Genomic DNA, 19,615 nt, shown 5'->3' on the forward strand with positions numbered 1-19,615 from the left:
CAGCCACAGCTTCTCTGGGCAGCCCATTCCAGTGCCTCAGCACCCTCACAGTAAAGAACTTCTTCCTTAGATCCAATCTAAACTTCCCCTGTTTAAGTTTTAACCCATTACCCCTTGTCCTATCACTACAGTTCCTGATGAAGAGCCCCACTCCAGCACCCTTGTAGCCCCCTTCAGACACTGGAAGCTGCTCTGAGGTCTCCATGCAGCTTCTCTTCTCCATGCACCAAGTAAAAAAGAAACAAATGCAAAAAGCAATGCAATTTCTGTTTGCTTTAAACATGACAGCCGGAATGTCTTCATCACCAGTGAACAATCCTCCCTTTCCCTGCACTGCTCATGGTTGCACGAATCATGATCTAAAAGCAGCCCAGGTAGATAAATTCACCTGAGTGTTACCTAACTGGGATTTTGTAACTCTCTTCCCCTCCAAATGATTGTTGTTACTTACGTTTTGATTGTGGTTTCAAATCAGCTTCATCTGACTTGGCAAAAGCTTCTGCTCTGCTTTGTTTCCAAGGAAATATTTGGGTCAAACATAGCAACTAAAAGCTGCTGCTATTATTCAGCAAATAGCCCGAACCCTTGCTCTCCATCCTAACAAGCCTCAGACTTCGAAGAGCTGGGAAATCTAATCCCACACTGAAGCTTTGCAAACAACCCCTCTGTTTATAATGCACCAAGCCACAAAGCCAAATCCAATCACGCCGAACCTTCGTGTTGCTCAATACTTGATACGAACTCCAGTCGCTGCCGTGTTTCCATCTCTGTTATTCGTTACTGCTGTTATGCTGTACCTCCTTCTCCCTGTATCCATAGGAAAATGCATCAGACCAAAACTGATGAAGCATTCTAGTAATGTTGATGGTGTTATTGCAGAACTGTGTCCATTAGGTGCCTTGTGGCTTATTAGAAGCATCTGGAAAGTTATCCATCAAGGGATACAGCCTTAGGCTACGTGTTCTAGTATGAGCCATCCCTGCCCATGGCAAGAGGGTTGGAACTGCATGATCATAAGGTCCTTTCCAACCCTAACTATTCTATGATTCTATGGTAAGGGTGTTGACAAAGACCTCCGAGATTTCACCTTTTTCCTCTCAGACAAGGCTCTTTTGATTTTCTTTTGGGTAAACAGTTCCAAAGCACCTCCGCTTCATCTCCAGTCAAAATAGCACACGGGAGGTAAGCATATCCCATTTACAGTCTAAATCTTGCTTGCTAGCTTGGGTTTGGTTTGGGTTTTTTTCCCTCCAGAATTCCACAATAAAAATTTAATGATCCCCTGCATATATTCTAGACATATATGGAGATCTACACTGCTTCAAAGGTAAGTGTAAGTGTTCACTTCATAGCGAATTGCTGCAGAGGTTTATGCTGCCTGTAAAGCAGCTCTCGGCAGAGGGCAATGGTAGCCAGGAGAAGGCACTTATGTCTTGCTCTTTAGAGATATGACCCACTTTAACCAACATTAGATGGAAATCCAGCCACTGATAAAGACAATGGGATGAGTTAAAAAAAATAACCAGTGCCTGATACCTACCTACATGCATGTCCTTGATTCTTTCTGCATTTCTGCTATATGACTTCCTAGTTCTTGTGGCTTTTGGCCTTTTCTGCTAAAGGTTTTGAGTTTTCTATAGGTTTCTGTGAAGGTGTGACATCTTCTCGGTGGGTTTCCATGAACCTCTCTGGACTATGTGGCTTCATCTTTTCTGCTAGCGGATGTTCTATAGCTCTGGGGCCAAATAATGTTGCTCAGACTGTGTCACACAACTTGTACCGCTCATTCCAGAACTGAGTGGTCCCCTCCCTGCTGCTTCATGGGAACAGCCTTTGGCCTGTGCTGTCCTCCAGACTTGGGCATTGCCTCATCTGTTCACTGGCATGAAACAATTCAGATTTAGATTAGACATTAGGCAGAAGCTCTGCCCTGTGAGGGTGCTGAGGCGCTGGCCCAGGATGCCCAGAGAAGCTGTGGCTGCCCCATCCCTGGCAGTGCTCAAGGCCAGGCTGGACACAGGGGCTTGGAGCAAGCTGCTCCAGTGGAAGGGGTCCCTGCCCATGGCAGGGGTTGGAGCTGGATGAGCTTTGAGGTCCTTTCCAACACAAACCAGTCTGGGATTCTGTGTCAACACTGAAATGAACTGGGCAGCTGCAGAACTGTGCTAGAGATCATACCCTGGCATGGGTTATGCTGTTGAGATAGATGCAGACCAAACCTGGTAAGTACACGTAAGTCATAGAGACCAGCTGCTGAGATCGGCTGCTCCAAGTGTATCTGTCAGTTATGTATGACAATAGACTGTCAGAGGCAACAAGACAGCAATGCAGGCCAGCCACCTCTCCCCCTTTTCCAGCTTTGTTTCTGCCTTAAAATCGTAGAATCAGCTGGGTTGGAAAAGCCCTTTAAGCCCATCCAGTCCAACCGTTCCCAGCACTGCCAAGGCCACCCCTGCCCCATGGCACTGAGGCCTCGTCTCCACGGGGTGTGAACCCTTGCAGGGCCGGTGCCTGCAGCCCTGCCCTGGGCAGCCTGTTCCAATGCCTGAGCACCCTCTGGGGCAGGAATTGTTCCTCAGCTCCATCTAAACCTGCCCTGGGGCAGCTTGAGGCCGGTTCCTCTCGTCCCATACCTTGTTCCTTGGGAGCAGAGCCCAACCACCCCCTTCCACCTCACCTTCTTCTTGTACTTCTTGCATCTAGAGTGTGCCGTGTACTAGCCCTTAATCAAACCTTAATTTTCCGGGATGCCTGGACCACAGTTGGTCTTTGTTGCTTTCCAAAAGACCCGAAGACCTCAGCCAGATGTGTCTGGCTTCACGCATCACGTTCATGTAGCACAGAGCTCTAAACCAACATTACAGAACTCCAGGCTGCATGGCTTGTGAAGACATTTGGTTTTGTCCATTGTACAGCCAGTCCTCTCTCCCAGTGTCCCTCTGAAGTAAACTAGCAGTGTCACTAAGCTAAATGAGTTTAAACACACTGCTTTTTGACCCTATGATGGAGCACGCTGAAATCTGGCTAGCAATAACTTTATCCTCCTTCACGACTATGCCTTGTCTTTGCTTAGTCACTGCTTGGTGTCAGGGGTTCATTTCCCTCTAAAGTGCTTTCTGCCCTGGAACAAGGCTTCCTTGTGAAGAGATGGATGCTGTGAACAGAGATGCCCACCCAGCTGGAGGGTTCAGCTCCAAGGGTGAGAGCTTGGATGAGTTCTGCTCACAATAGATGCTTTAATGCGGTCCTCTCTCCTACTGCAAACGTTAGCTCACTGCAAAGCATGACCCTTCCTGTATTTCTTGCTGGGAGCATCAGCACAGATGTCTACTCAGGGGAATGATTTGCTTTTCCTTTATTTACCCATTTTTCTGCCAGACAATGAAATAATAGGGGTTTGCGTGCCCATCTCTGGATGTTTGTAACAAGCCAGTTCCAGCTGAACAAACTCTGGAGGAGATGTGTATATCTTACAAGACCTTAGAAATAAAGAAGCCTGATAAAGGTACATAAAACCCTTGCAGGACACCATGCCCTGCGGTCAGGGAGTGATGACTGCATTTTGTGCTCCGTGCCTGGATGAGTGCATGGCAGAAAAACCAATGAATGAAGATCTCCAGCAAGCAGGAGACACAAATACGTTTCCATTATCTTTCCTACTTGACTCCATCCACCCATAGTTCAATGTTTCCTGTTGCCATAGCAATGGAGTGCCTCACCATTTTCATGTATTCTGTGAGTTGAGAAGATATTGTCTACATGTTATAGGGAATGAGGCAACGCAAGAAGTGTTTTCATCCCCCTCATTCAGCACCTAATTGATGTGGTGGGCTCATTTTGACACCCTGGTCCAGAACAAGGAGCCAGGCACCAGCACCCCAACCCTGCCATGCCCCAGTGTCTCCCTGCTCAGGACAATGGGGAATTGCAGATGTAACATGTTTTACCAGTTAATAGAGTCTTTAAATACAGTGCTAGAGACAGCAAGGCTTGGCCAGAGGATGCTAAGAGGTCTGTGGAAGATCACAAAGTTAAATACTGATCCAAAGCAATCCCTCTTACACATCCCTGACTGCTCAGATACAGTGGTACCCACATGCCCATCTACTTGGACCAGAAGGCATCTCAGGGGGTTTAACTTGTGGTGATATCCCTCCCATTAGCTCCCATCTGCTCAAGCTGAGGTGTGGTGGGAGCTTCCTTTGAAGCCCCTTCTTTCTGGGCAGCTCTCCCAACTCAGCCCCATGTCACTGAACACTGATCACCACGATTAAAGTGATGGTGCCTCAGCTTTTCAATGTCAAGATAATGCATTGTATGAGCAAGATACTAAACTAATTCTCTCAGTGTCCATCCCTATGCCATCCAAAACTCGGTAATCAACATTTTTCCCCATATTTTTGTTTTTTTCCACAATGATTTTGGTAAAATCTGAAGATGATTCCCCTGGCATATATCTGGGCTGCTCACGGCTTTAATTTCCAGAAGGAATCTCTCATTTATACCCCTGTTCCTGGGAATTCAGTATTTACATTGGGATATGAGGACTATGGCTGATCACTCACCCTGACAGGATGGCAGGCTGCATCCCAGTGCAAGGACCCAGGCTTTCCATATCCCATCACAGCACAGGGAGGACCATCCCAGTGCAGGGACCCAGGCTTTCTACATCCCATCACAGCACTGGGAGGATCATCCAGAACTAAGTCATCTCCTTCTGGTTTTCCCCTTCAAGACTGTGCTTATTTGGTCTCTTTTTGCATCTCTGTGCTTGTCCAGTGCATCTCACCACACTCCTCCTGAGTGGTTTTCCTCTCTGACCAATGTCTCTCCCATCCCACCCTTCCCGGTTCCCCTATCCTTATTGGTGCTCTCTGGTCACTGCTGGAGCGTGCAAACCAGAGCAATGATATCAGCCAGCCTTCGTTTGGGCAGATCAGTGCTCCCTCCCCTATCGCCTTCTCCTCCTATCTACCGGGATAATAGGATAAAACGCCTGTTCTCCCCCTCCTTTCCTCACTAATGAAGAGCAACAAGCCCATAGCTCATCTCCACAGTCTGCTCAGCAGTTTCCTGGGGATGCCAATTACAGTGGGAATAATGTGGATCTGTCCATCCACCGCTCTGCTCTGCACAGGCTGTCATCTGCAGGTGCTGCTTAATTCACATTGAGCTGAGGTGCCATTCATCCTTCACTTTGCAGGCACACAGGGCACTTCCAGGCTCCCGAGAGATTTAGGCATCATAGCCATTGGCTTGAATCTTGCCTCTTAATAGGCTGGAAGAGGGGAAGGAGCACATCTGGGTTCAGATGAGCTGCCCATGTACAGTTTGATACCCTGGGGTATCCAAGACACCTGCGTGGTGTTGAGGACAGGTATTACACAGCCTATGGAAGACCCCTGCCTGTTTTGAAAAGTCAATAAGAGAGCAGATGGGACACCTTGGGGACCTCAGAGGGTGTTAGGGAAAGAGGGAAGGATGATTTATGTGACCACACAAGGGTATTTAGTGGAACACGAGATGGTTTAGGGCATTGCAGCTCCAGCAGAGCATGCAGCTCCTGCTTGGGGTGTATCTGGCACCACGCTGATGTGTTAGACCCAGAGGATATCATATATGTCACTATATACTCTAGGGTGAATAATTCCATTCAACTGCTCCAATGTTTTAGGGAGAGCTGAGTTACTTTTTTCCCTGATGGCTCCAATAACATTAACTGGATTCGGGAGCCTGGGTACCCTGTGGACATGGAAACATATCCTGGCATCAGTTGGAGGGCTCAGACCCACAGCAGTGTTGTCACAGGAAGGTGATTTCTTACAGCTGAAGGGCTGTGCTGGGAGGAAAGGAAGTTTCAAAGGATGTCAGGAAAGAAGGGGCAAACTCAGTGTCCAAGGCATCTTTGGAGGTCCCAGCTTCTCAATCCATGACCATTGCTGTTCATACAAAGAGACCGCTTCCTGGGACAGTCCCCAGCCCCACTGCTAGGGTGCTGGACCACTCATCTCTCTCAGTTTTAAAGCAGGGGCTTCACCTTGCCATGGTTTAGTGATGGATTTGGTAGGCCTGGGGTAACAGCTGGACTGGATGATCTTGAAGGTCTTTTCCAGTGTAGTTGATTCTACGATTCTGTGGTCCACATAGAATGATTCTATGATACATTGGTCTTACTGCAATGGAGACAGCAGCCATTTTTCCCCTCTCCTAATGCATCAGGATGATGGATAGATCACAGCCTCCACTGCTATCCAACACAGAGCCATGTGTGAGACACACACCACACCAAGCAGACACCACCACCCTCTGCCCTGCCACTGGCTCCGAGCATCACTTTAATCACATCTGAAGGCATTCCCTGGAGGAAGGAGCTGGGTGTTTTCCAGGCATTAAGCTTCATTAAGTGTTTTTATAGCATTACTTTACAGCTGCAGTGTGGGGTAAGCAGGGGGCTGCAGCTCTGATGTGCTGATTAACACAAGGACTCTTACCCCCATGGCTCGATGAGACCCAGTGATCATCTGAGCAGGGAAAAAAGCCTTAGAATAGCATCAAATCAGGAGTGGATGTAAGTGTGGCATTTGGGGAGTCCTCTGAACTGCCTGTCATCCTCAGACGTTCACCACGAGGGAAGCTAAATTAAAACGAAGCGCTGACAGAGGCTCACCTCTCTTCTCTCACTGCGTAATGGGAGAAACAAACAGTGCTCAGTGGCTTAGTGGAGCATCCGAGGCTCTTTTGGACAGGAGGTCCCCAGCTATGAAAGCAAAAGCTGAGGGTGGTGAAATGTGTTTAACCAGCATGGATTTCAGCCCTCTTTAAGGGCTGGTGACAGCTTAGTCTGGATGATGAACTGGAAAATCACATTTGCACTCAGTAAAATGTGTGGCTGGGAGAACAAACCCCTCTTGTCATGCCCTCCTGTTTCACTTACAAGTGCTTGTGCCCACAGAAATCCCTTTCCTGTATAAAAACCTCATCCTTTGACAGACCAGATGCTGATGCGGGATGTCTGATTCCCAGGGTGGGACTTTGGTGGGATTTGGGTATGAGTGGAGGCTCAAAGGGCATCCCAATGGATTAAGGAACCCCATCTGAGCTGCTTTCCAGCTTAGCCAGTTGGAAAAGCATGCAGTGCTCCAGCGAGGGAGCGTTCTCTTGTGGGCTACAAGCACACCATGTGTCAGCTAAGTTGGCTCAGAGGTGATTAATAAAGAAAACAAAGGCTGTGGAAGGAAGACATGACATAAGCCAGCGCGGCAGTAAAGTGCAACCAGATGTTGGGCTGTTTTGATCTTGAAGAAGCAAGGAAGAAGGAAGGTAAATAATCCCCACCAGTATCTGAGCCACTTTTAATACCCACTGTGCTGCTCGAGGCCAGCTGAGATGAAAGGGAAGGTCCAAGATGTGATGCCCCTGGCTGGGTGCAACACAATGAAGTTCAACCACGACAAGCGCAAGGTCCTACACCTGGGTCAGAGCAATCCCAGGCACAGCTACAGACTGGGCAAAGAAGAGATTCAGAGCGGCCCTGCAGAGAAGGACTTGGGGGTGCTGGTCGATGAGAAAATGAACATGAGCCGGCTGCAGTGTGCGCTCGCAGCCCAGAAAGCAACCGGATCCTGGGCTGCATCCAAAGGAGCGTGACCAGCAGGGCGAAGGAGGTGATCCTGCCCCTCTGCTCTGCTCTGGTGAGACCTCACCTGGAGCACTGTGTGCAGTTCTGGTGTCCTCAACATAAAAAGGACATGGAACTGCTGGAACAAGGCCAGAGGAGGCCACGAGGATGAGCAGGGGCTGGAGCACCTCCCGTATGAAGACAGGCTGAGGAAGTTGGGGTTGTTCAGCCTGGAGAAGAGAAGGCTGCGTGGAGACCTCAGAGCAGCTTCCAGTGTCTGAAGGGGGCCTATAGGGATGCTGGGGAGGGCCTCTTTGTCAGGGACTGTAGTGACAGGACAAGGGGTAACGGGTTGAAACTGAAACAGAGGAAGTTTAGATTGGATCTAAGGAGGAAATTCTTTCCTGTGACGGTGGTGAGACACTGGAATGGGTTGCCCAGGGAGGTTGTGAGTGCTCCATCCCTGGCAATGTTCAAGGCCAGGTTGGATGAAGCCTTGGGTGGGATGGTTTAGTGTGAGGTGTCCCTGCCCATGACAGGGGGGTTGGAACTGAATGATCTTGAGGTCCTTTCCAACCCAAACTATTCTATGATTCTATTCTATGATTCTAACTGCAGAGGCATGTGGACAGCTCACCACAAGGCATAGACATGCTGGGTTTGCTCTAAGTTACCCCATGTCATGGCTTTGGCAAAGCAGCCAGCACCTGAAGATGGAAGCAGGACAAGGCAGCTTTAGATGGGTGTTCTTCTGCCCGTGGTGGTGGGAAGGTGGCGAACACAAGGAGGAATAAGAAATGCAGATGATGGACGGCAAGAAGAGACCATTAATTGGTACACGATGGCTTGCGCTAGGCTGACTCATGTTTCCCACTTTAAAGCCTTGAAGCTTTATCTTTGCTGTGGGGGTGAAATGATTTTCCTGTGGTCTTACACAAGGCTTGTGACAAGCAGAAACCCCTGAAACCAGTTCTCCCACCTCCTGGAGTACCCTCCTCCTTGGTATACGTTGAAGAACATGTGCGTATGCGTTGCATCTACATAACCATCCCCGTCGCATCTCGCAACACCGAAGCTTTCACAAACTAGAACAGCCAACAGAAAACCCCAAGAAGACAGATGGAGCCTTTTCCAGCCCAGATTCAATACAAAGAGCTGAGCTAATGTGTGAAATGTTAATTCTTACAGCTATCCTTATGTACTTTACTGTACTGATGTTTCTCCTAGCCCAGAAGAACTCCTCCTTGGCTTTTCCACTCAAAAGATAATGTTTAGAGGTTGAGATAGGCCCAGAACCAGACTTTGATGCTGTTGTGGATGAGCATCTTCACTCCATCAGCTGAATACCTGAGGGAATATTTACTCTAATCCTTAAGATCCTCCCTGTATGCCAGCCAGATATGAAATCTTTTGGGAGATCCTCATCTAAGCAGTCAAGTGCTCAGGAAAAGCAGCATCAGTTGCCCAGTATGGGGTAAAACATGGCTTGCGCATGTGCCTGTGGTCCTAGGGAAGAAGCAGAAGTGACAGCTCTTTTGTTGCATTACCTACTCAGTATTTCAGTCTCTTGCAGTGATGCTGATCCAGATGCAGGCTTGGAAGCGTTTTGTTCTCTTTAAAACACAGGAGAAGGTAATCCAAGCTCCAGTGTCTTATTGTGTAAGACGACATGGTCTGCTTTAGAGACAGCCGCAGGAGGTGAAGCGATAGAAGAAAAAAGGCAATGACTGGCTCTCTTTTTCACAGCATGAAGCTGTCAGTGCTAGTAGGAAAAGCGAGCTGCCCTCCCTGTTGTCCTGCCCCTACTAAATACATCCGAGAAGGAGGCAGTCCTAGAACCTGGGAAGGTGTTTTCTCATCAGGTCTCTCTGTCTGCCCACCTCTGAGCATTCCAAGCCTCACAGAAGTGCTCTGACATCAATCTGAAAGGTCAAATGAGAACTGGCTGCTCCAGGGTTGGAGTCTGGGCTCGGATCAGATGTGGGATTTCTTGGTCTCTGATAGGGATCAAAGGCCAGTGAAGCTGGAAGCGTGGAAAGTGAGAACCAGCCCATCAGAGCCAAGGACAGCTTAGGAAGGGGCTTTCCTGACCCCCCTCTAATAAATCTCCCTGCAGCTCTCTCTTCAGATCCCTGCAGACATTCATGCAGCCTGCCCTGGCCATAGGCAGATTCACTGCCTCCCCAGACCTCGATTTTGCTCTTGCCTTTTCCTTCCATGGCTCTACACATCCAAGATTTCCATTGTGACATGCAGAGCTCTCAGATCTCACCTGCTATCCATCCATAGCAGTGATGGAGGTAAGGGAGCAGCACACAGCCTGAGAGGCTTATCATTATCAGCTTAGGAGATGTAGGTCTTCAGGGAATTTTAATTAGCAGAGATACTTTCACACCCCAAGAGACAAAGATGTTATCAATTCCCTTAAACAGGCACCAGAAGAGCTGAGCTGCAGCCCTTCAGGCCCTTCCTCTGTTCACATTGCTCCATGAACCACAGTGATGCTGTGCTGATCCCTAACTGCTGATCATCCCGGCTCTTCAGCCTCAGATGTATTTTGACTGCTAAATTTCACTGAAGGATTCCTTTTCCATGAGGAATGTGTGGTTTCTTCTCTCACCAGTCTGGAAAGGAGCCTTTGTGATGGCCACCCTAAACATCTGTACCAGAACACAGCGGGCTGCTGCTATTCTAAAATGCCTCGATATCCCTGCCCATGGCAGAGGATTGGAACTGGCTGCCCTTAAGGTCCTTTCCAACCCAAACCATTCCGTGATTCTTCTGGGTCGGTGCTTGTTTGCACTGATAGTTTTGGTCTGGTTTTTGTCTCCTCTCCTAGGGCATGCAGCGCTTGCCCTGCTGTAGGGTACCATGATGTGCAGCAACAGATAATGGGGACTTAGCGAGGCGGTAGCCTGGATGTGCGTGTTTCAGATGAAGGGATTAATATCTAGAGGCTTGTCTGGGACTCCTGCAGAGTCTGGGTATGAAATAGAACAGTGTTTACCCTGGGACTTCTCCTTTGTGCAACATCTCCATTGAATTATAATTCCTTTAGAAAAAACCCACATGGTTGGCATGAAGATGGATAAGAGCAATTGATTATTTCATTTCTATTTCCCCCTTCCGTGGTTAGTTGCATTGCAGGTATTGCTGGTTATGTTGATGCCTGGGTGGCAATTAGGTCTGATTGTTTCTCTACCCCCAGGAGGCAAAGAAAAAATGTGTTTTGCTCTGTTATCTTAGCTTTATGGAAGAATTTTAACTCTTTATTGTTCAACGTGTTTAACAGATGTGTCGCTCTAGCTGGGTTAACTGATTTGAGCAGCATGACAAGATAAGCATCTGCAACAGTTTGTGTGGCTCAAATGTCCCTTGGAAATAGTCATCTCTCATTTACGTATGACAATCAAAGGGTGCTAATAAATAGGTGTGCTCTGAAACTTGGTCCATTGACCCTCATTAAGTTTTGTTCAGGCTCTGGAAACGAAGTGAAATCAAAATATTTCCTTTGGAAAGGATTTAAATACAGTTTAAAAGAAAAGGTCAGTAGAAATTCCTGCAGATTTGCCAGCCTGAAATAAAACCAATTCATTACCAGTAAATTGAGCACTTGCACAACCCTGTGGGCCCAGAGGGGATTAGTGGTAAGGCTCAGGCAGACCATGGGCTTTGTAGGGAGTCAGCAGAGGAAGGCTGCAGCCAGGGGGGGACTCTCCAGCCATGCTGCAATGCAAAGCAGCTGACAGAGCAGCCCAGAAGATATACATGCATACAAATATATACATAAGTGTGTGTGTGTATATCATATATACATACATATATATATATATGAAAGTTAATGTATATGTGTAACTGAAGCAGGAGAGATTAAGCCATCAGGTTGCTGGGGGCTGCTGCCCACTATACCTTCCACCTAGTGAAGAAAATTCGTACCTAAATCATGTTCTATATTAATTAATAAGTTTATTTATGTATTTGAACTCCTCATTATGGTGAAGTGGTGTTAGAAAATGGGGATATAAAAAGTTATTGCATATGCAGCTGGTAAGCTAATAAAGCAAGTTGCAACAGGAATGCTCTTATGCAGTAGATGCTGGGTGTCAGGGAGCTGAGATGCTGTCAGAGGAATGATTTAGGGTTACGGGCACATGCAGCTCAGAGCCTGGGGTAGTGTTTTTCCCTGCTCCTGTATGATCTTACATGTAACACCTGGCAGATCATGCAGAGACCTTGCCTTAAAAATATTGGCCTACATGATGGAAGTCTACAGGCATAACAAAGGCAATATACCTCTTGGGTCTTGTTTCATTCCATACTAAAAAGGACATAAAGCTTTGGGTCTACTACATGCATTTCTTATGCAGCATAGGTTAGATAGCTAAACTTGGACTCTCCTCAGTTTCTAAACCTTTAAATGATGCTAATGATGCTGTTCTACCAAATGTTGGGTTGATGTTTATGTAGCCTGATAACAGGGGACAAAGGCATTATGTTGTGATAGGCAAGGTGAGAGCTGGAGGAAGATGTAACACCAGTACTGAATGGCTTGTGCTGTGGTTCAGTATTTGAGCTGAAGTCTCTCCAGCAGACAGTTGAAAGCTCAGATGTTTAGATAAGGTTGTAAACTGGTTATTTTCTTCAAGCTGTCAAAGATGCCAGTGGCTATGAGGCTATTGGGACAGAAAATGATCTGGGATTATTTGCTCTGTAGCGTTTTTAAAGCCGTGGTGTAAAAAAAATGCAACTCAATGTCATGTTCAAGCTTTATTTTAGGCATAAATGCCGTTTATCAGATCTGGCAGGACCTGATGAATGCTTCAGTGAGGTTCTGTGGCTGCAGGAAAGTGTGCAACATAACACAGGGTAAGACATCATCCACAACGTCAGCCAGCCATTCATGAGTCCATTGACGTATTTGGAAGTCTTGTTACCGTTCACTGTGAAAAGGGTTGGCCAAAACCCATCGTTCTTTGTCTGTTGGGAGATTCAGTGTGATATTTTCTTTTCTTACTCCTTTTTTCACCCCTTTTCTTGTTTTCTTCACTGCAATGAAGCAATTGATTTGTTAAATGTCCAAAGAAGTACAAGCTTCCTGAACTTTACAGATGCTGGGTGGATTTGCTGTTCCCCCCAGGTTTTCTGTTAAGGCCATCAATGAAATTGTCATTGTCAATGAGCTGCTGTGTCTGGTTTCTAGGCTTTTCTGTCATTGTCAATGAGCTGCTGTGTCTGGTTTCCAGGCTTTTCTATGAGGGCCAGACTTGCTAAGCATGTAGAAAACACTCATCTGCTTTCAGCTTCCCTGCTTATGAGACAAACCTACTTGATATCTTTATTCCCAGATAAGACACCTGCAATTTCTAAGGTCTCCAGACATAGATCCAGACATATCTGAAGTGTTTTTCAGTCTGACATATTTCAAGAAGAACATTTTGAGACATGTTGGGCAAGTGCTTTTTTGGTTAACACCACGAGACGCTCCATTTCCTTCAGTATCTGGTTTTAACTCGCTTATTTAAAGTGCAGCCTCTCTAAGCTTCATGTAGAGGAAATGATGAACAGTAGCCACTTCTTAGGTTGAATCGTAGCTGGATTCTAAGAGGTTTGGAAATGTCCCCTGGAAAAGGAGTGTTTCTCTATGTGTTGCTATATAATGAGCTTCTGGAGACAAGGCTGTCAAGCACTCAGGCCTTGATGCCTAAATAAATAAATGTATAAATATCTCATCTAGTGCTATGAGACCGTTTCCTGCCAGCTCTAATATTGACTATCCAAACTACATGCAACGTCATATATTCCACTAACACCAGTGCCAGAGACTTCGGATCTTAAAGGCTACAAAATCAGATTCCAAGAAAATCAAATAAATCTGGGCAGTTTGGGAAAGAAGTGGACTCGCTTGAACTTGACTCTGCAGGACTCTTCAGGGCTGACGTACAACTGCTCTGATGCAAAGACATGTAACTGCTCTGATGAAAACCAGACAATCCGGAGGAAAAGGCACTCCACATGCTGGATTGCAACTTGAAAACAGGATAATACGGCACAGCAGGACACTCTTTCCCCCGAAAACAGCCCCTCCAACACCATGAGACACCAAAATGTGCTGCATGACCAAGAAACTAATGTCAGATTGGGTTAACATCAAGCAAATCAAAGTCATGGGAAGGACAAAATGGAGAGGAACTTGTAAAGAACTAAAGGATGGAGGTTAACTAATGGGAGGCAGTGAGGCTGGAGCGATAATGAATCTTGACAGTCTGACTTTATGTAATTGTTGTGATCGAGTCACAGGTAGGGCATGTAAAGTCAAGTGGTGATGTTGTCTTAAATGCCTACAAGTTGTCATCCTGCTGAAAGGTGATCGTGAGAGAGAAAATCAGTGCTCTGCAGTCACGGTGTCTGCGTCATAAGGAAAATACATAGTGATTAATGGCTATTTTGAAATAAAATAGTAGATGAGGAGGCTCTTTTAGTGGTGTTTTCCAGCAGAGCCTCTGGGACCTCATTTTTTTTCCAGTGCTGTTCAATATCTGTATCACATTACCTGGAAGAAACAGAAAAATCATTATTCCTATGACTTGCAGATTGGTCCGGGCCTCTCATTAAATGGGCACATTTGAAAAGGATCCTCTAAACTAAAAGCAGTATGCATGTGGGAACAGAGAATTCACACCACGCTTCCAAGGCAGATGCTTGCATGAAGGAAAGCAGAGACAGGCTTGAAAACAGTGATGCCACATCTGTGTTCATCTGAGCTATAGAACTGAAGTGGGGAAAAATCAAATAGGTGATAAAAGATGCCACCACATCAATATTCAGCATTGAAGAGCGAGGCTCGCTACGGCTTTTAATTAAGCAATGGGAAGGGAAATGAGAAATGAATGTCAAAAGAGCAGCGCAAGGATGCGATCCTGACAGCATGTTCCATAGCAAAAGCCTTGAGGAGCTGTTTATTTCTTTTACTCAAAGGATGCCTGGGATGTGAGCTAATTATGGTTTGCAAATGTCTACAGGGAGGTGGTATTCATTGTGCTTTCTGGTGCTCTGCTTCTCAGGCAAAGGCGGAGTGAGAGCCCGTTGCAGGGAGCTGAAGCCAGGCACACTAGATGTTAAGCGGGTATTTCTCTTGTTGAGGGTAATTAACAGTTGGAACAATAGATGTGGGAACCTGGTTGATCCCTCCAAGGCTGGACCTTTTAATTAAGGCTCAGAGGACATGAAGAAAGGCTAACACAAAGTGTTGCCATGCTGCTCCCCCTCGGTTTTCTCTATTAATCAGTGGAGACACGAGACCTTTCTGCAGGGAGAAGCAGAACAGGAGCCAAGCCTTTTCCCTGTCTCTCTCTGCTGGCTGCAGAGGGTTTCCAGAGAAATCAGCTTTATTCAGCCGTACCCTCAGGTATAATTCATTACAAAACGCATTCCATTTCCAGGATGCTTGAAGAGCCGGGAGAAGCAGCAGCCCTTTGGCCAGGCTGATGTGGGAGGTCAGAGCAAGAGATTAGAGCACCCTCTTCTGCCCTAAAAAATTAAAGCAAAGCGATACAGCTGCGGCTTAACCTGCCCATGGGAAATGTTATGTCTATACAGACACACACATCTCTCACTCCAGCGAGTACAGCAGAGCGCTGGGAATTGACCTGATGGTGTGCAAATAACACGGGATTACAAAGAGATCTTTGCCCTGTGATGCGGTTGTGGCCGGAATGATGAGCTGAAGAGGTGTGAAAAAAGCAAGGTTTGGAGGCATACACAAGGTTTTAAACCTTAATGCTAATTCCAGCCAGATGAATTACCTTAATAACACCTTTTATTCCTTGTCTCGGCTGCTTAATTTGCCTTGTTTGTCATTAGTGAGGCAAATCAGGCAGTGCCAGGACTCCTTTTGCAAAAGTAGGAATGTTATCCCCAGTCCTGCACAGCCTGAGCATGGGGCAGACGTTTGGAGCCATTTGAAACAACCAGCTTTTCCTTTGGAGGGTGGACTCCTGACGCTATCATTACCTGATTGCAGGAGAGTCTTTTCTTGCCCTGTCAAACGAGAAGCAGAAGGAAAAGGAGGATTTAGTGCTCGCCAACAAGGAGGGTTTGGTCGAAGTGGTGACGGTCAATGGCAGCCTTGGCTGCAGTGACCATGAGATGGTGGAGTTTAGGATCCTGTGTGGGAGGAATAGAATACCTAGCAAAGCCACAGTTCTGGATTTCCGAAGGGCCAACTTTGGCCTCTTCAGTCAACTGCTAAGGGAAGTCTCATGGGAAAGTGTACTAGGCGGTAAAGGGGCTCAAGATAGTTGGTTAGCATTCAAGGACTGCTTCTTCCAAGCTCAGGATCGGAGCGTCCCAATGAGTAGGAAGTCAAGTAAGGGATCTAGGAGACCGGCGTGGTTAAACAAGGAGCTGCTGGGCAAACTCAAGTGGAAAAGGAGAATCTATGGATTATGGAAGGAGGGGCTGGCCGCTTGGGAGGAATATAGGACAGTTGTTAGAGGATGTAGGGAGGCAATTAGGACAGCTAAGGCCTCCTTGGAACTCAATCTTGCTAGTCGGGTTAAAGACAATAGAAAGGGCTTCTTCAAATACATAGCAAATAAAACTAAAACAAGAGGCAATATAGGCCCACTGCTGAACGAAGTGGGTACCCTGGAGACAGAGGATATAAAGAAGGCAGAGGTGCTGAATGCCTTCTTTGCCTCTGTCTTTACTCCTGCAGACTCTCCCCGAGGGCCCCGGATTTCTATAGCCCCAGGAGTCAGGACAAAGGAGGAGTTTGCTTTGGTAGATGAGGATTGGGTTAGGGATCAGCTATGCAAACTGGACATCTGTAAATCGATGGGTCCGGATGGAATGCACCCACGGGTGCTGAGGGAGCTGGCGGAGGTCATTGCTAGGCCACTTTCCATCATCTTTGGTAAGTCGTGGGAAACGGGCGAGGTGCCTGAGGATTGGCGGATGGCAAAGGTCACACCAATCTATAAGAAGGGCAAGAAGGAGGACCCGGGTAATTATAGACCGGTCAGCCTTACCTCCATCCCTGGAAAGATGATGGAACAACTTATTCTTGACTCCATCACTAGGCATATCAAGGATGAGGGGGTCATTAAGAACAGCCAACATGGTTTTATGAGGGGGAAGTCATGTATGACCAACCTTATAGCCTTCTATGAGGAAGTGACTAGGTGGAGGGATGATGGTAGAGCGGTAGATGTAGTTTTTCTTGATTTCAGTAAGGCATTTGATACTGTCTCCCACAGCATCCTCATAGATAAGCTAAGGAAGTGTGGGCTTGACGGTCAAGTAGTGAGGTGGATCGAGAACTGGTTGAAAGGAAGAAGGCAGAGAGTTGTGGTCAATGGCGCAGAATCTAGCTGGAGGTCTGTGACTAGTGGAGTTCCTCAGGGGTCGGTGCTGGGACCGGTGCTGTTTAATATTTTCATCAATGACCTGGATGAGGGAACTGAGTGCACCCTCAGCAAGTTTGCTGATGACACAAAACTGGGAGGAGTGGCTGACACACCAGAGGACTGTGCTGCCATTCAGCGAGACCTGGACAGGCTGGAGAGTTGGGCGGGGAGAAACTTGATGAAATTTAACAAGGGCAAGTGTAGAGTCTTGCATCTGGGGAAGAACAACCCCATGTACCAGTACAGGTTGGGGGTTGACCTGCTGGAAAGTAGTGAAGGGGAAAGGGACCTGGGGGTCCTGGTGGATAGGAGGATGACCATGAGCCAGCAATGTGCTCTTGTGGCCAAGAAGGCAAATGGCATCTTAGGATGCATTAGAAAGGGAGTGGTTAGTAGGTCAAGAGAGGTTCTCCTCCCCCTCTACTCAGCCTTGGTGAGGCCGCATCTGGAATATTGCGTCCAGTTCTGGGCCCCTCTGTTCAAGAAGGACAGGGAATTGCTTGAAGGAGTCCAGCGCAGAGCCACAAAGATGATTAAGGGAGTGGAACATCTCCCTTATGAGGAGAGGCTGAGGGAGCTGGGTCTCTTTAGCTTGGAGAAGAGGAGACTGAGGGGTGACCTCATCAATGTTTACAAATATGTGAAGGGTAGGTGTCAGGATGATGGAGCTAGGCTTTTTTCAGTGATATCCAGTGATAGGACAAGGGGCAATGGGTGTAAACTGGAGCATAGGAAGTTCCACGTTAACATCAGGAAGAACTTCTTTACTGTAAGAGTGACAGAGCACTGGAACAGGTTGCCCAGGGGGGTTGTGGAGTCTCCTACACTGGAGATATTCAAGGCCCGCCTGGACAAGTTCCTGTGTGATGTACTGTAGGTTACCCTGCTCTTGCAGGGGGGTTGGACTAGATGATCTTTTTAGGTCCCTTCCAACCCTTGGGATTCTGTGATTCTGTGATTCTGTGAAATGATAAAGGATTCAACCCACTTGGCTATGGAAAAGTATGAATTGCAAAGGGTCAGAGTAATAACCCTGGTAAATAGACCTCCAAGTTGGTCATTTTCTAGTCTTTCATTGCTGGGTGCCTGACCCTCACTTTTTTCAACAGAGGAGATTTTGATGTTATGAACATAGAATCACAGAATGGTTTGGGTTGGAAAGGACCTTAAGATCACCCAGTTCCAACCTCCCTGCCACGGGCAGGGACACCTCACACTCCCATAGAAGTGAGTTTTGCAGCTACTCTAGGAGACCTTGTGATTGCTGGCTCTGAGTGGAATTAAACTGTACTGCACCGCCGTCGATACCGAGAGAAATGAGATAGCAGCGAGCACATGATATATAGATAGAGGTGTAGGTGTATTTGTATATGGATAAACCAAACTTTTAAGTGCAAATAAACAAAAACAGACTCCAAAAACTTCATTGAATGCCGTGGTTTGATTAAAACCCGGTGTCAAAACCTAGTGCACTCATAGCATGCAAAGCAGTGTTCTAAGCTTGACGCTAGCGTGCCTTTGAGTCACTTTCCAAATGCGAAGCTATTTGGTAATTCCTGATAGCTATCTTGAACTGTACCAGTCTTCAATGAATCACATGTCCAGGAACCATCCTGGATCTGGGCTGTGCAAGGAAATGAATGAATGGGAGGAAATGAATGTGATGAATGGCGAGAGCTGCTTTCCCCACTGCATCTGAAAGTCTTTGTGGCTTCCCTCAATCATTAGTCATGAGGAACTGCTCCTGAACATACACACACCAATGAGATGTGTATAATTTATATGATGGATTTGAAGTTAATACTGCTAAAAGGCTGAATTACAAATGGTTCCCTCTAGGCCACAAGTGCTTCTGTGGCCTCAGCTTAATTATGGCAAGGGGCTTCCTAGCTAAAGACAGGCATCGAGACATGCGAGGTCTTTCCACATGAGTTTTATTGCCTGGTCCACTGGCCAAAGAAGGTGTCTGGGAGTATGGAGAGGGTTCTGGGGGGACTCAGCTATAGGGAGGTATCAAGAAGACCCGGGGGAATGAGAAAGAAGTGTAAAAAGCTGGGTGTTTGTCATGATGGGTACAAGGAAGAAACAGGGAAAAGGGGAATGTAACGCATCAGCAGGATGATAAAGCTCAAAATCAAGTATTCTGCTTACCCCAAACCTAAAACAGCTCTTGTCTCTGCTGCTTATAGGGCTGAAGAGGAGCTGTCCTTTCTGTGATGCAGAGAGACTTAAGGAGCTGTTCTGCAGGGGCAGATCTCAGGAGCTAAATCCCACTAATCCAAGGGCAGAGCTTTAAGATGCCATCCCTACAATTACTTTGTTAGGTGTGAGTATATCTCTGCACTGAGACAGTTCAGAGTGAAGCAGCCTGGAGCTCTGCAAGACCTTCATTGAGAAGCTAAGGGCTTGGGAGGATGTATCTGAAGTCCAGAAACCCTGAAGGAGGAGGATGGCCCTGACCAAAAGGGATATAGGAAGCTTTTGACACAGCATGGGGGGTCCCAGAGCACCCAGTCAGTTGGAGTGGCCCATGCAAGCAAGAAGTTGAAGGAGGTGGGCACCCAAGAGCACTTGGAGGGGACTCTGACCA

Source organism: Lathamus discolor, chromosome 4 (assembly GCF_037157495.1).
Source record: "Lathamus discolor isolate bLatDis1 chromosome 4, bLatDis1.hap1, whole genome shotgun sequence".
Classification (NCBI taxonomy): domain Eukaryota; kingdom Metazoa; phylum Chordata; class Aves; order Psittaciformes; family Psittacidae; genus Lathamus; species Lathamus discolor.